The following is a 15,468-nucleotide window of genomic DNA, read 5'->3' as shown; positions in this document are numbered from 1 at the left end:
ACTGTATCTGAAGTCTCTTTTATATAGACCTTAGTGGTCCCCTAATACTGTATCTGAAGTATCTTTTATATAGGCCTTAATGGTCTCCTAATACTGTATCTGAAGTCTCTTTTATATAGGCCTTAGTGGTCCCCTAATACTGTATCTGAAGTCTCTTTTATATAGGCCTTAGTGGTCCCCTAATACTGTATCTGAAGTCTCTTTTATATAGACCTTAGTGGTCCCCTAATACTGTATCTGAAGTCTCTTTTATATAAGCCTTAGTGGTCCCCTAATACTGTATCTGAAGTCTCTTTTATATAGACCTTAGTGGTCCCCTAATACTGTATCTGAAGTCTCTTTTATATAGACCTTAGTGGTCCCCTAATACTGTATCTGAAGTCTCTTTCCTGAAATTCAGCCTTGGTGCAGAATTACAGCCACTAGAGCCAGTCCCACAATGAGCTTTACTTAGGATGTGCCATTTCTGTGTCTGTAGCTTTAAATGCTATTGAGGAGGAGAGAGGGGGGGCAAGGTGGAGGGTGGGGGTGTGGCCTTGACCAACTGCCACTTTGTGGGTTTGAAAGCCATGATGCCTCTCTCTCATGGGTGGGCCACATTCTCTGGGCGGGCAAAGCAGAGAAAGGGGAGGTAACCTTCCTCCTTATGACGTCATAAGGAGGAGATTCCAGATTGGCCCATTTGAGCTTTCATTTTATCAAAGGCAGAGCAGGATACCCAGGGCTCGGTTTACACCTATCGCCATTTCTAGCCACTGGGGGACCATAGGCAGGATGGGGGAACTCATATTAATGTTAAAAAACCTCATAAAGTGAAATTTTCATGCCATGGGACCTTTAAAGAAATGCAGACAACCCGGAGTGTTTTTTTCTCCTATCCCGGAATGTATGTGTGGAGGAGAGACTCCACACATACAGACAAGTATTTATGAGACTTTTTATAAAGTACCAACCACGAAATAACCACTAAAAACGATATTTTTTTATATTTATCATGCTTCTGTCTTTTGCATCTCCTTCCTGATGAGACCTCAGTGATGGTGTAATTCACAATTCCCCCAGGTCAGGTCTACAGTGGCAGTTCACGGCTACCTCACCAGCCTAACACAGCTCACTGGCCATGGTCATCAGTGCAGCTGGTAACATATTCGATGTGACATCTCCTTCCATCTTCTAATGAATTTTTTATGTCTCTTCCTCTCCCCCACACACGCAGACGGGGCTCGTATCAGCCCCATTCTGTAAAACTATGCTCCTGTAAATGTGTTGCCTTTGGAATCTGTAACCCCTGTGCTGCTTTGGCTATTGATCGCTTTACCATAGGTTACTGATTGGATTGTCCAGAGACAATGTAATGCACAGTGTCGGCGCATTCACGACATCATTTACAATCATTGCATTGTCGAGATACAAAGAGGGAAGACGATGTCAAACATAAATATCCATGAAATTATTTTCCTGATTAGGAATCCCGCCAGTGGTTTCCCTATATTTGTGGAAGACTTAGGTGCACATATTTGGTGGGGGGTTTAGGGTTCCCCCCTCAAGAAAATGTTTTTCAGTAAAAAAAAAACGAACAATTTCACATCATTTATTATTACCATATCTGTGTCTAAAACGTTGGTAAAGCTAGAGCAGATAACACATAAAACTCAAAAAACTTGCTAAATAAGTCCACTGGGGACCAACTACAACCATTCGATCTGAGAAAAGTCTTTTAGTCACATTCATTTGACTAAGGTGGTGCCACAAACTGCGTGGGTGCTATGCCTAAGCCTTATAATGATAGGGAAAACCCTGCCTGCATGTATGTCTAATCTTAGACGCCATTATACAAGCAACGCTCCAGCAAGGACCACTGCCGAGGGATATTCTTTCTCATGCATCCCCTGTCTGGCCATATCAGACATCGATTTCACAGAAAGACAAACTTCTGGATTTTACTCTCCGCTAAACTGACAGTTTGATGCAACACTTGTGCTGTGCATATCCGACCGTGTTATAATGCACTCAGGTATTGACAGCCTCATTGATTCTCAGGGCCCCTGCTAAAGATCATTCAAAAGGGGAGTAATGCGATAATCTGCAGGCCCTACACATGCACAACGGTTTTACCTTGGTAAAGAAATAGCACCTTTAATCTCCTAACTCTTCACACAGCCGATGATGATTATTTTTAGTATAAAAAATGTTGTATAAAAAAATGTTTTGAATCCAATATTTGTTTCATTTAGGATTGTGGAATGGAGCTGTAACTATTGCATAAAAGAAATGTCTCATCTAAATGCAAATAGGAATTTAAAATAATAAAAAGCTGAGTTACTTTAATGTAAAGAAGTCTGAAATGCAAGCTGTCAGAGTTAAATACACAGAGAGAAAGAGAAAATCCACATTTGCTCTGCTTTAGGAGTGTTGTAATACATTTGTCAGTGTCCCTCCCAAAATGTTCCCAAAATAAAAAATAAAAACAGCAAAATGCTTCACATACAGTACATGATCAGACAGGAATTTCCCTGTTCCATTGTGCCATTGCCCCCTCTCCATGCACCAGGTCACATTAACATTATGATTATTTCCGTAACGGTCCTGTCATGTCTGAATAAAGCTGTGATAAACATTTATGAAATAAAGACCTATGTTTGAATACTGAAAAGCCATCACTTTAACAGATACATGAAGCCAGCAATATTCCATATATATGTAGCATGTATTCCATGTCTGAAAATGAGAAAAGACATTGTCAAGCCTATTCAGATTAAATTTTGGCAAGGGATCGTGGATGTATTATAAGAACTGGACACCGGCCCCAAAGATGGCTCCTATTCAGTCCAATAGGACTCGCCAAAAAAGCTTCTAGCTTCTGGGTTTACTTCCGGCGGTACGTGGCCCACTGAATATGCCATGGATGTATTATATTAACTGGATAGCGGATCCCAAAATGGCACCAAAATTGACTGCAAGACTGAGCACTCTTACTGGGGCCTGGAATATGCGCAGTACTGTTTCTCCTGCTGGTCCCGCCCGCGAGTTAAATCGTTTTTCTCGTTTCGAGGAAAGTTTTACAAATACAAAACCTCCATGGATCAAAATTCATAATAGAAAGAGTTATAACTGACCTTGTGTGCAGTTTGAGGTGTCCTGTCAACAGTCTCTTTCATAACGGTGGTCTGTGGGGAAAATTATTTTTGGGCCACAGGGGAATTCATGCTGCAATACCACAAGTGACCACTGGGACAAATTGGAAGCAAGGCTGAGCGGCAGCAACATATCCAGGTCTTATTATACATCCATGCAAGGGATCTTGAGCAGGAGAGGACATGGCAGAAAAGAACTACTACTAACTACTAGTGTTCCCTGGAAACCACTAACTGCAGCCATTCATTTGTATTTATGCACCATGTCTGCATAGGTTTCCTCCAACATCCCAAACACATACAGGTTAGGTGAATTGAAAACACTCAAGTGCCCATAGGCGAGAATAAAGGTGTTGTGTCTATGTGTGTAAGCCCTGTGATAGACTGCCGACCGTCCAGGGCTTACTCCCGCCTCTTGTCCAATGCATGCTGGGATAGGTTCTAACCCTCCCCCCCTCTCCACTCTGAACAGCGGTAAATGGATGGATAATTTTCCTTGGGGACTAAGTTATTGTTAAAGCTTGTGAACATCATGGAGAAAAACGCTGAGTCTCACAGCAAAATGTAAAAAAAAAAAAAAAAAAAACTGCTCGCCCCACACACAGCTGGCGGCCCCTGAGAATACCCTGCATCCCTGACAAAATCTACCTTTCAGCAAGTCGCCAAGCTGCGTTTGATGACAAAAAAGAACAACGGAAAAGTGCTGCTTCTTTGCACTGTTCTTGATGTAAAAGTATAACTGGTGTTTCCTTCACTTCACTGTGCAGAACGAGGAGTGGAATGGTGATGTGCATTTCATTCCTCAACCTGACAGTTCACCATTGATCATTTATCATGCTGGGTGCTTGCCAGAGCCATCGATTGAGCAGGGGCGGAGGGGGAAATAAAATAAGACTTGTGGAAGTGAAGCATGCTTATTCAGTGAACATAGGAGCAACAACGCCGGATGGTATTTCACACTTCGGTTCTTCTTCTCTGCTCAGTGTTGTTGATGAGCGCAGTAGGAGAATGCCGAGTGTAAATGTACTGTACGTGGCAGAAGGGGATTGATTAAGTGGGTGTGCGTGAGAGCCTGTGAATGTCAACACATGCATGTGTTCCTGCCTTTGCATGCATGTGTGGCTCGTTTGACCAAACATGAGTAATTCTCAAACTCCAGCTGACGGAAGCCTCTTTTCCAGTGTGGCGGCAGGGGTCTGCAGAGCAGCATGCAGTAACGTCGGGCCAGGTTAAGTGGCCCGGAATCTAATCACTCTAATGTCTGTTGCAGCCCTAAATCACACTCACTGGCTGGACTGCAATGCTTGGTCCGTCCTTAAAAAAAAAAAAAAGGGGACGCTTTTTTCACCACTCCTTCCATATTGTAATTATTTCAACTGGATATGAGCTATTGCACTTATTGGCTGGGGCAAGGCACCGGCTGCTTCCCCTTTCATTGGCTGCCTGTACACCTCTGTGCCGCCTCCCATTGGCTGCCTAGAGGAGAGTGGGAGGAGATCTTACCCCACCCTCCCCCCATGGCAGAGCGTGTAAATCTAAAGACTCTTTCTCTGCCTATTATCTGAGTGACTCGGGGTTCTGGTGTCTGCCTCCGAGCGTGTGTGTGTGTGTGTGTGTGTGTTTGCCGGTGGGAGAAAAGAGATAAAGAGAGAGAGAGTAAGGGAGGGAGAGGCAAGCAGCGTTTCTTCTCCCCCCTTTAGCCTCCCCGTCTCCCTGCTCCCTGTCACTCCATCCTTCCTCCCCTCTCCTGGACCACCCTCCAGCCCTGCTTCGAGCCTGGACCGAGACCCCTCTACCACCCAGACCACCCCGGGACCCTTTGACTCTCCTCACTTCTCCGTCCCACCAAGCAGAACCTCTGAGCAGGTAAGACTCTGCTTATTTCAGCCGGCACTGAGGCTTTAAAAAGTACTTCCCGCCTCTCCTTCTGCTCTTGTTTGTGTTTTCTTCACACTCAGTTGTCTCTGGACTCTCCATCTTTCCTGTATGCATCTTTTAAGTTTTCCCTGCAGCGCTTCTGTCCCTCTCAGAAAAGTGACACTATTGCAGGAGATGATATCAGCGAGGTCACTGCATTTTTCTTCTTCCTCTGATAATTCTGCCCTGATATCAACTTCCCTCCCTCTCCACCCCACAATCTCTTCATCTTCTCTCCTCGTGTCTTTTGCAATCTCATACCCTCCGGCTTTTCAGCGTGTGCAAATTCAGTGGGAAAGTGAGTCAAGTCTTTTATTTTAAGGTCTGCCCGGAGCACGAGTTGAGAAGGACAACGTGCTGTATTTTGGTTACGGAAAAACGCATCCCTAATTGATTTTTTTGAAAAGTGTTTATGTTTCGTTGGGTGATGGCTATTTATAGGTGCTGACGCGACAGGCACACGTGCTTTCGCTAAGCCACTTCCCTGATGCCGGGACAGAACACAGGACCGTCCACTGGCTCCAGAACGCATGACATTGCACAAAGTGTAATGACTTTACAAGGCAGTGACTTGCTTGATTGAATCAAGCAATCTTTCTAGCAGGAGAATTCCAATATTAACATGCCCCATAAAGCATTCCTGGCAACAGCAGAGGAGACGGGAAAAAAAAAAAAACTGCTTAGTTCTCCATCCGCACATCCTGTACTTAATCAGGAAGGGGAAGTGGAGAGTGTGTGTGTGTGTGTGTGTGTGTGCGTGTGCATGTGTGTGTATTTGTGAGGGAGACAGAGATACTGCTAAAGTGCTTTAGACATCAATACTGCCAGCCCGGAGATTTTAAAGCCACTCCATCATATCTGAAAATTGGGACTTACAACAATGTCAACAACTGAGGAAATGCTTCTCCTTGTGTGACGTTTTCTTTCTTTGGAGCGTTTTTGTGAGGAGGGAGGTATGGTTTAAATGCTTACATATGACTGAGGAGCAAATGGACAAAAATTAGATGTTTGTAATCACATATTATATTATCATATTATTTTAATTGGTAAATGGCAAAAAAAATATCTGCCAAGATATGAGTGTTCATGTTATTCATCCAAGGTCTTTAGATAAATCAATTTAAAAACACATTTTTATAATCCAATCACAGGTCAGGTATGTGGCCCTATTTAAAGGCATCTCAATTTGCATGTTTTATACTATTTTCATTATGCAATCATATTAAGATCTGTGTGACTTTCAACTTAAAAAAAAAAGACCTCTATTAGACAGTTTGACCTTTCTTTCTGTGATCGTCATTTTCTAATTTACACAAAAACAGCATCTGTGACAAAGCATCCTGGGAATGAGGGTCTTCCCATCAGGGCTGCCTCGAGGGAGAGCAGCTTTCACTGAAAGGCTTTTATTGTGATAGTTTGTGTGGAACAGCTGAATGAAACAAAAACAAAAAAAATAATAACGGAAATCCTTGGCACTTAAAATCTAACTCTGAAAGTCACTTTGCATTTTGCATATTTATGATGTTTTTGACCATAAATCACAGAATTGCGTATTTATGATGTCACATATTTGTGCATTCAGGTGTTGGGTTGTTAGTTTATTAGGACGTGTAAATTGGGTGTTTTTACTACATGAAGAAACATGCAGGTGTTTTGCCTCAGATGCTCAGCTGGCCCTCAGCCAAAGTCACAAGCGCTCATCCTCCCTGTATTAACCCGACCTCGAGTTTCCATGTATCATCACAAAGAGCATGTTGATACAGCAGGAGCCATTAGAACTGGAACAGAGTCCAGGCTGAATGCAAAGTTCTACAGATTGACTTTAGTGTATACCACAAGCATTCAGATGTATTGTGTGAATAACGCATTTTCATGAATGGAAAATTATTTCTCAGTTTTTGAGAAAGTTGCTTTCCCACTAACACTTAAAACAAATCATTCAGTCCTGCAACAACTTAATGTCACAAACCTTAACCACCTAATATCTTTAAATCACCATGCTGTAAGTAAAATAGTCTGGGTTTAGAGGATTGCCAATGTAGGTATAAAAGACACTGAGAGAACCAAAGAAACTACGAAAGAAAAGAAAATGGCTTTGCTCTCCAAACATAACTGTCGTTTCTTTTCACACCACATGAGCCCAGCGGCTCTGACGCAGCCATATTTAATGCACTTAGTGCACGTCAACTCTTTCAGTGTAAGCTCACATAAGAATGCATACATGAAAATCCCTTGTAGGATGAGATGTTTACGAGCCCCGGTGATGTGTTGTGCACACTCCTGCTCGTGCCTTTGCGTGCCTTCATAGGCCACTGATTTGAGCTTAAGTTGAGCTGCGTGCAGTTAATGCAGACAATGAGTGTGGCTCGCCATGTCACACCAGTTTTACACTTTCACATCACATAATGCCACACGTCAGTTTGGGGGTACTAGGTGTTGTGAAGGTTTGGGAACTGATTTGAGCAAAACACACAAATGTAGCAGCATATGAAATGGGAGCGGACAGCTTTTGGTTCTCAAATAATGTCATTGAGAGAAGACGGGGATGAAGCCAAGGATGGCGTACGACTCAGTTGATCGCGGGCTACTTGCTCGTTATTATTCAATGAATCCTCAGTAATTACATGCTAATTAGGGCTGCACAATGTGAGGAAAATATGCGACATGCGATAACGTTGTTGAATATCGCGATAACAATATTACTTGCAATAAATAAACAGCTATTAAAGTGATCTCAGTTCTGCATTTCGGCTGCTTTCAGTATTCTGCTAACATACAACAATTTGCTTGTTGAATGTAAAACAAATGAAAGGAAATCATTTCCAACATTTTTTATGGAACAAATTAAACATTGAATTGAATATAAAAGACAAAAAAACAATGGCAGTTTTATTTTTTATTTAAGGGCAGATTTCTACTGATATAGTATCAGTAGCCTTTCCCAATGTGTTTATTGCGCAGGTTGATATCACGATGACGATGAAAAAAACTATATATTGTGCAGCCCTAATGTTGTGTTGTATTCTCTAGAAACGTCTTCCTCAAAATTAATTCTCAAAATATTCCTGTTTCCACTGCTTATTTGTCATTTGGAACAACCACACTACAAAGAGATGGATTACATGTATCCAGTATATTCAGTAAGCCCTACTTCCTTCTATGTAAAGCCAATGCTCTGCAAGCAGCTGGCCCCTTTGTGCCTTGGCCCTTTTTCGAGCCGTTCCGGATCTCCCGCTGGCCTGGCTCAGGGCACAGAGTGTGCCGGGGTTTCCTGGGTAGGGACTGGCTCAGTGTGAAAAAGGCCACTGACACTGACTGTCTGTCACAGAATGATGGAGGGCAAATGGACGCAGACAAAATGGCTGCAGAGGAATTTCTGTGTTTGGTCTGTTGTGTGCTGACTTTAGTCTTAATATATTGGATAACTGTTAACAGGCATCTGCTTTTCCACATAGGAATTACAAAGAATAACCTCTTAATAGGCTAGATTAAAGTTTCATGCTGTGTATGAATTAAAGTTTGGTGAACTGAAAATTGTTAAAACTACACACATCCAAAGATTGTGTTGCTGCAAAATGAGTATGAATGAAGCGTCAGTATAACCATAATGTGGCCATAAATAATCTAAAACAATTTCAAGCCCAAAATGTTTAATATACGAACACCGTTCAGAAAAACAAAGAAAATGATTTAGAGCAATTATAGAAAGTTATATCTTAAATGTTGATTATTTTATATAATATAATTACAAAAATCTTGGGTATTAGGTATTTATTTTTAATATTAGAACTTTTAAAAATTAGATTAAAGAGTCAAAATAAAAACCTGCTTTAACTTTTCATTGGCTTTTTAATTACTTTAAGGTTGTTTGCCGTTCTGTTTGCCTTTCCAATGAGTCATACAGCAATGTCTGCACACAAGAGACTCAATTATTATTATCAAGCTCTTTCTTATTATTTTATATCAGATGCTGGACTTTTTTAATTCTTTTCAGATTTCTTTAATCACATTTATTGAATTTTCATAGCCAGGTATTTCTATGGGTAATTTGTCAAAAGTTGCTGTTGCTGCTTTGAGCTGTTTTCGATTTCTACATCTATCTGTACCCCTCCTCAGGTCTCTCAGTGAGAAAGCTATGAGCAGGTACATAACTTCATATAGTCAATAACACATCAACGTACCTAAAGCCACAATCTGTAGGCTACATCTCTGAACATGCATGTAGTATCAACAAACATACAGCAGAGATGCTCACAAGTTGCTGAGCTAGAGTCCAAGTCAAGTCTCAAGTCTCTGAGCTAGAGTCCACATCAAGTCTCAAGTCTCTGAGCTAGAGTCCACATCAAGTCTCAAGTCTCTGAGCTAGAGTCCAAGTCAAGTCTCAAGTCTCTGAGCTAGAGTCCAAGTCAAGTCTCTGAGCTAGAGTCTGAGAGCTGAAGTCACTGTGGGTGCGACTTAAGTGCGACTTGTCTCAAACTCGAGTCCCTATCTCTGGCATACAGTAATGTCTTTATCTCCACCTACTTAATGTTTTAGACAAATTGCTTAGCATGTACATTTAGATTGATGCAGACATGGCATGACCCTGCTAAATAATTTGTCAGTCTCGTTTTTATACCATATTTTTTGACATTTGCAATTTGATCACCTGATTAATTATACTGACATCCGGACTCAGCACAGCACAGCCTTGCACAGAAGGTCTATTGAGTTAGTAGTCGTGGCTGGATTAAGAGCTCCATGGAACCCTGGCTGTTTAAGGTCAAAGGCTCCCCCATCTCACCCAACTTCACCAATCACACCATCAGTAGCACAGCAGCTTATCAGGTGACAGCTCAGCGTTAAAGCTTATTATGTAATCTTAAAATCCATTCAACATAATGTAACTTGTTACGCCACTGCAAAACAGTAAATTACAGGAGTTTGTTACCTTTAGTTCTTGTCGGACTTGCCACTACCTCTATTCTTCTCAATGACTTCACTGTGGCGGCTAACTACTCCTGCACTTGTTGAAACGGCGCTTCATTAAAGAAGCTGTAGATTGCTGGAATGATACATTCACTTTACTGCTAGTTGAACACTTTCCAGCTTCATTACATTGAGGAAAAGAAAGATTGCTGGAGAGTGGTAGCTACTAGAGATGTTTCAATGCCATTTTTTCCTTCCCAATATCGATTCCGATACCCGAACTCAATGTAACGGCCGATACCGAGTACAGATTCGATACCAGTGCATTAAGAACAATATATATATAAATTATTATTTTTTCAAAAGCTGTATACTACTAAACCTGTACAGATGTGATATGACTGTGATCATTGTTGACATACAGAAAATCAATGCCAAAAACTTTATTTCATTATCAAGTTTGACGGAAAAAGAACATAAATAAACTACTTTGAAGGAGATTTTCTTCCGGGCTTAATTACGTGGAATCGTATCGGTGCAAAGACTCGCGTACTCGCCGATACTGGCATCGGTTAGGGGTGTAACGATACATTAATCTTGATCAATGTATTGATTCAATCTTCAATGACCCAATATTATCAATACTAAGTGAAAATATCGATACATATCATCTTTAAGATGCACCTTTATTTTGAAATTCACACTATATATATTCATTCTTTTTTATTAAAAAGAGCAGTTTGTTTTTATTTAAATGTCTAGAAGAGCTTGATAATGAACTTGTTAAATCCTATTTTAGTTTTAGTTTGTGTGTGTATATATATAAATGTGACTGGCTGTGTTAAATGGGCTTATGTATCCTCTCGTATCGGTAGCAGGACCCTGAATTGAATCGAAATCGTATCGTGGCAGACTTTGTGATATCAGTAAATATTGTATTGTTGTCCTACGAATTTAATATAATATCGTACCACAAGAGGGGACTGTATCATTCCCACTCGAAGAAGTGCTTTTGGTCAGTCAGCGTTCTCTGTAACAGCATCTAAAGACTGGAATATGTTGCCAACGCAGATAAGAGAATTAAATACTTCTTTTACTGGTCACCTGAAGAACTGGCTTATTGATAATCAGATATGTGACCATTAGACTGCTGACTGCCTGTTGACTTTTGCTACCTGCCTGCAGATTTGTCTTGTTTTGTTGCTTGCAGTCTGATGTGTTACTTGTTGTTGTGCACTGTGTGTTGCTTTTATGTGCTGACTGTATTAAGACATTTTATTGTATTTTATTTTTTTAGGTTGCCATTTTAAAACTGGCCAGGGACAACAGCTGAAAATTAGCCTGCTGAGCTAACTCTGGCTCATTTACAGTTACTTTGCCCCTGTCAAATAAACAAATAAATAAATAAATCATACTGTGATAAAACATGTGATTTAAACCCCTAGTATCGGAACAACATTAGCAGTGACTATGCTCAGGAATGCAGTTTGACATGCAAAGCAGACTACTACACCCATTGCTGTCTTTACAGCTCACTGTGTTGTTTTTAAAAGTTCTTGATAAAGTCAATGACTGTTGAAGGTGTGTGTACAGTAATGCACTCACAGGGTCAACACACAGCCGATCAGACGCTGACATACAAACAATCCATTGGGCTCATCTGCGGCCGTTGGCTGTTTTTTTACCTCTCACGCCCTCCTTCACACTCGCTCACTCAATTGGTTAGCAGTTTTCTGCCACTGAGCTGGGCTGTAAACTTAAAAAAAAACATTCTATGCTGTGTCATAATTCATAACAGAATGCCAGGGGTTGGAGGTGTGAGGCATTGCCAGTGGCTGAAATTAAACATGGCACCTTTAAAAGTTGAAGCTATTGGAGAGAATTATGATCTGTGAAACCTGAGCGCCTTCCTGTCTCTGTGCAAAGCCACCGGCTGATGTAATTTAAGCTGGTGAAGGGCTGCGAGATCAATCAGAGAGGATGAAGAGTTGGGAGAGGGAAAATGGAAGCGGCTGTGGGTTGAGAAGGGAAAGGTGGAGCAGGAACAGGGCTTTAGCCTTCCCTGCTGCTTTCCTAGCATCACTCTGGGTGGTGACGTATGGTCATAAATAGGCAGCCCCTCTGCCCCCTGTGTTAGTGCTATTTTTATACCGGCTAATGCAGGGGGTTTGGAGAACCAGTTCAAGTGGTGACAAGAAAATGTTATTGTTGGCTTGGAGTTAAGAGAGCTGTGGTGATCAAAGAACTATGCACATACCCATGGAGGAGTTTTAGCCTTGTCTTGTTATTTCTCTATTAGATCAGAGCTTGAATGTGCTCATTAATGACTCTAGCTGGGATCCAATCTGACATGTGTCAAAGCATTTGTATATTGGGTCTATTTCCAAATACTGATAGTGTTTTGGTTAAGGATAGGTTATAGAGTTAAATCAGTCAAAAGTTCAACTACAGGCCCATGTTACTGCCTACATTAGTTTTCCTATTAGAGAGCGCAGTGGGTGTTGTGCAGAGTATTTTGTTCTTGGTTAGAACAAAAGGAAAGGTGTGACGGTTTCCCGTGAATTCTGTGAAAACAACATGCCGTTTGAAATTCCTGCTTATAGAAACCAAGCGAAATTAATTGAGTCTTCTCACAAGAGAAGGATGAAATGAACAATGTGTCACGGGAATCAGGCAGTAGTTTGACATTTGATACGCGCAATGGAAAGAAAGGCAGGTCGTGTTCAGATAGTGCTCGAGCAGATATGGAATATTAGCCTTGACCTCGAAAGATGGGGGTTACATTTTCAACCCATGCCATGAATTATTATACCGCCAGTTAGGTTTTATTCGTCAATGTTGTTTTTCAAATTTAATAACCAAAATATGTCTAACCAAAACCCCTTTTCATGTTGTTTTCTCTTATCTGAACGTTAAACCTTTTCATATGACAGACAGGTGAAAATGTAATCCAGCTGATGCTGTTCTAGTGGAATCCAGTTTGGGACGAAGAAGCATCATACACACCTTAGTTGTGTCTGCAACATGTAATTAATTATTTAAAGGTCTGCGTTGGACTGTTTTTTAAATCCTGCATCCACCTGCGCACCCACATTTTGTGCCTACTCCCGCCCATCCCTGCAGAGAGTTAATCCTGTCTGCAACAATGTTTGGCAAATGTGTCTGCACCGTCCTGCAGACAAAATAAGACACAAGACCACTGTCCTTTAGGTCTGACGAGGGGGAATTGTCTGAGTTTTTTGTTATTTGTTTTTTGTTCAGAACTAGTTTGAAAGACGTGTTGTCTGACCTCGTGGAAAATCTAAATAATTATAGTTGTTCTGAATGGCCACACTGGAGGGAGGAGTGAAAAGCCAGCCGTCATAGAGAGGGAGGAGATCTGATATTGTTTCAGAATCAGAATCAGAAAGGGCTTTATTGCCAAGTACGTTGCACATACGAGGAATTTGTCATGGTGTTGTTGGAGCATGTCACACATACAAATATAAGAAGGATATACACATATACACATCACACATACAAATATAAGAAGGATAAATATGGAAATAACAGCATTAACAGTTTCCCCTGGAAGGCATTCACAGTCTTGCACTTGGTTGTTCACATGAAAAGTGAAAGAAATATTTTTGTTAAGACGGAAAGTGGAGAGCTGCAGAGAAATGTTCAAACACTGGCTCCTTTCTCCCCTCCGTCTGCACAGCTGACCAATCACAGTGTGATGTGGGTGTCAATGTTGGATTGTCGTTTTTGGAAAGTTACAGAAATGGCCGGACACTGCCCTCCTCCAGTCCAAAGACATCAGAAATTTGACTATGCAACGAGCAGGTCTGACAGAACACTGGCCCCTAAAGAGTCAAAAGCCAAGCTAGAATCTCAGTGGGGGTGTGCTTAAGTACAGCAGTGTGTTGTGCTAAATGCTAACATGGTCACAATGACAACACTAACATGCTGCTCAGCTTAGCAAGTATTCAGTAATGTTTACCATCTTAGTTTAGTGTGTTAGCTTGGCAACATTTGGCATCCATTTCAAGGAACTGCATCCAGTAGTTGTGAAAATATTTAATTATAAAAACTAAAATGGCAGTCAGGGGATCACCAAACTATGCGTTTCTCTGACAGATGATTTCCATCACACGTACAAACCAGAATGCGGCACATCAGACACATTTAGGTGCTGAGAATCACCTGTGACACAGCACTGCATTTATAAACTAGCTTCTGATTAAGAAAATCATTTTCTCAAACTGTACAACTGCCCATGAATGCACCATTTGGGGAGAATTTTAAATCAACATTTCAACAGCACTTTCAAACTGAGTTTTGAATGATACTTGCAAAAACCTATTGGCATGGGGCAAATTAGGGTACATTCTGTAAATAGAGAAACACCAACGCTTTTGTTTTCGCCAAGGCAGAACATAAATCAAAATCAGACTGACAGTTCAGCTATGCTGGCAACTGCTGCTGACAGTGGGGTCTCACATATAGTGCAGTGGGTCACAACAACACGTTAAATGCACAGTAGGCTGGATTTCACCAAAACAATGTAGATTACACCGTCATTCACAGTGAATGTGGAATCTATTTGTAGAATGTGCAGAGAATCAGCGTACTATGAGGTGGTTACACTGAATATGATGATTCACATTAAATAAAAAGCATGGAGAAAAAAATGCACTGTGTCCTCTTTAAAGAAAAGGAAAAAAAAAAAAAAAGCTGCAGCTTACAGTGAAAACGCACGTCTGGTGATGTCAGGAGAAAGTGTAACAGATATTCTAAAGCTCATCTCTTAGCCGGGGATCTTGGCACTCGCCACTGCCTCTCAGCGTTTTCGCTTGATTAAAAAGCGCCCAGGAGTTTGTAAGCGCGTGGTAGGTGCGAGCGCACACCCTGACAGCTTAACATACTGATTATTCAAGCCTCTTAGGCTAAGCCACGGCACTCGAGTGATGAACGTCAACTCCCCTCTCTCCCTCACACAGTCTCGATTTCTCCCTCTCTTTTATTCTTCATTTGAAAGAGTGGAAAGCCAATGACAGCTTGCAGAAGGCGAACCTGTTGTCTGGGAAGCAGAGGGGATCAGTGACACAGTGATTCATACACTGCCGAGGCTTTATTTAGACATAATCCACCCAGCGTAGGGTCCTCGCTCGCAACTTCTTGTATGAAGCTGGCGAGCGTTAGCTAAGGCTGTGTATTGTCCTACACTGTGGACCACAGGGAAAGTCCCTCCGGTGGGATTTAATGCATTAGTGGGTACCTGGTACACTCTGATGTCCTCCTGGAGGGGTCAAAATATCACACATACAGCCTACACAACAGTGCTGTTTCCGTCATCACAGCAAATTATACCACTTTGCTTGACATGGCTAGTAAACGCTCAATGGTTAGTGTTGCACGGTATACCACTACTAGTACTTTACTAGTACCAGTACAGTCTTTTCCACAGAATTTGGGAAACTCTGGCGGGTGGACCTCGGAAAGAAAATGTTGTCCATGTTAAAGGTTA

General features: G+C 41.5%; 1 protein-coding gene across 5 annotated transcripts in view; it reads left to right on the top strand.

Annotated features, from left to right (window-relative positions):
* Positions 1-4,685: 4,685 nt before the first annotated feature.
* pcbp3 (poly(rC) binding protein 3) overlaps positions 4,686-15,468 on the top strand; it is a 99,824-nt gene continuing 89,041 nt past the window's right edge. For all 5 annotated transcript variants that reach the window (XM_031296513.2, XM_031296512.2, XM_031296508.2 and 2 more), the window contains exon 1: positions 4,686-5,000. The gene's annotated coding sequence lies outside the window, so the exon portion shown is untranslated. The remainder of the gene's footprint in view (positions 5,001-15,468) is intronic.

Source organism: Sander lucioperca, chromosome 8, assembly GCF_008315115.2.
Source record: "Sander lucioperca isolate FBNREF2018 chromosome 8, SLUC_FBN_1.2, whole genome shotgun sequence".
NCBI lineage: Eukaryota > Metazoa > Chordata > Actinopteri > Perciformes > Percidae > Sander > Sander lucioperca.
Note: the sequence above shows the minus strand (reverse complement) of the source record. Positions and strands in the feature narration are given on the sequence as shown.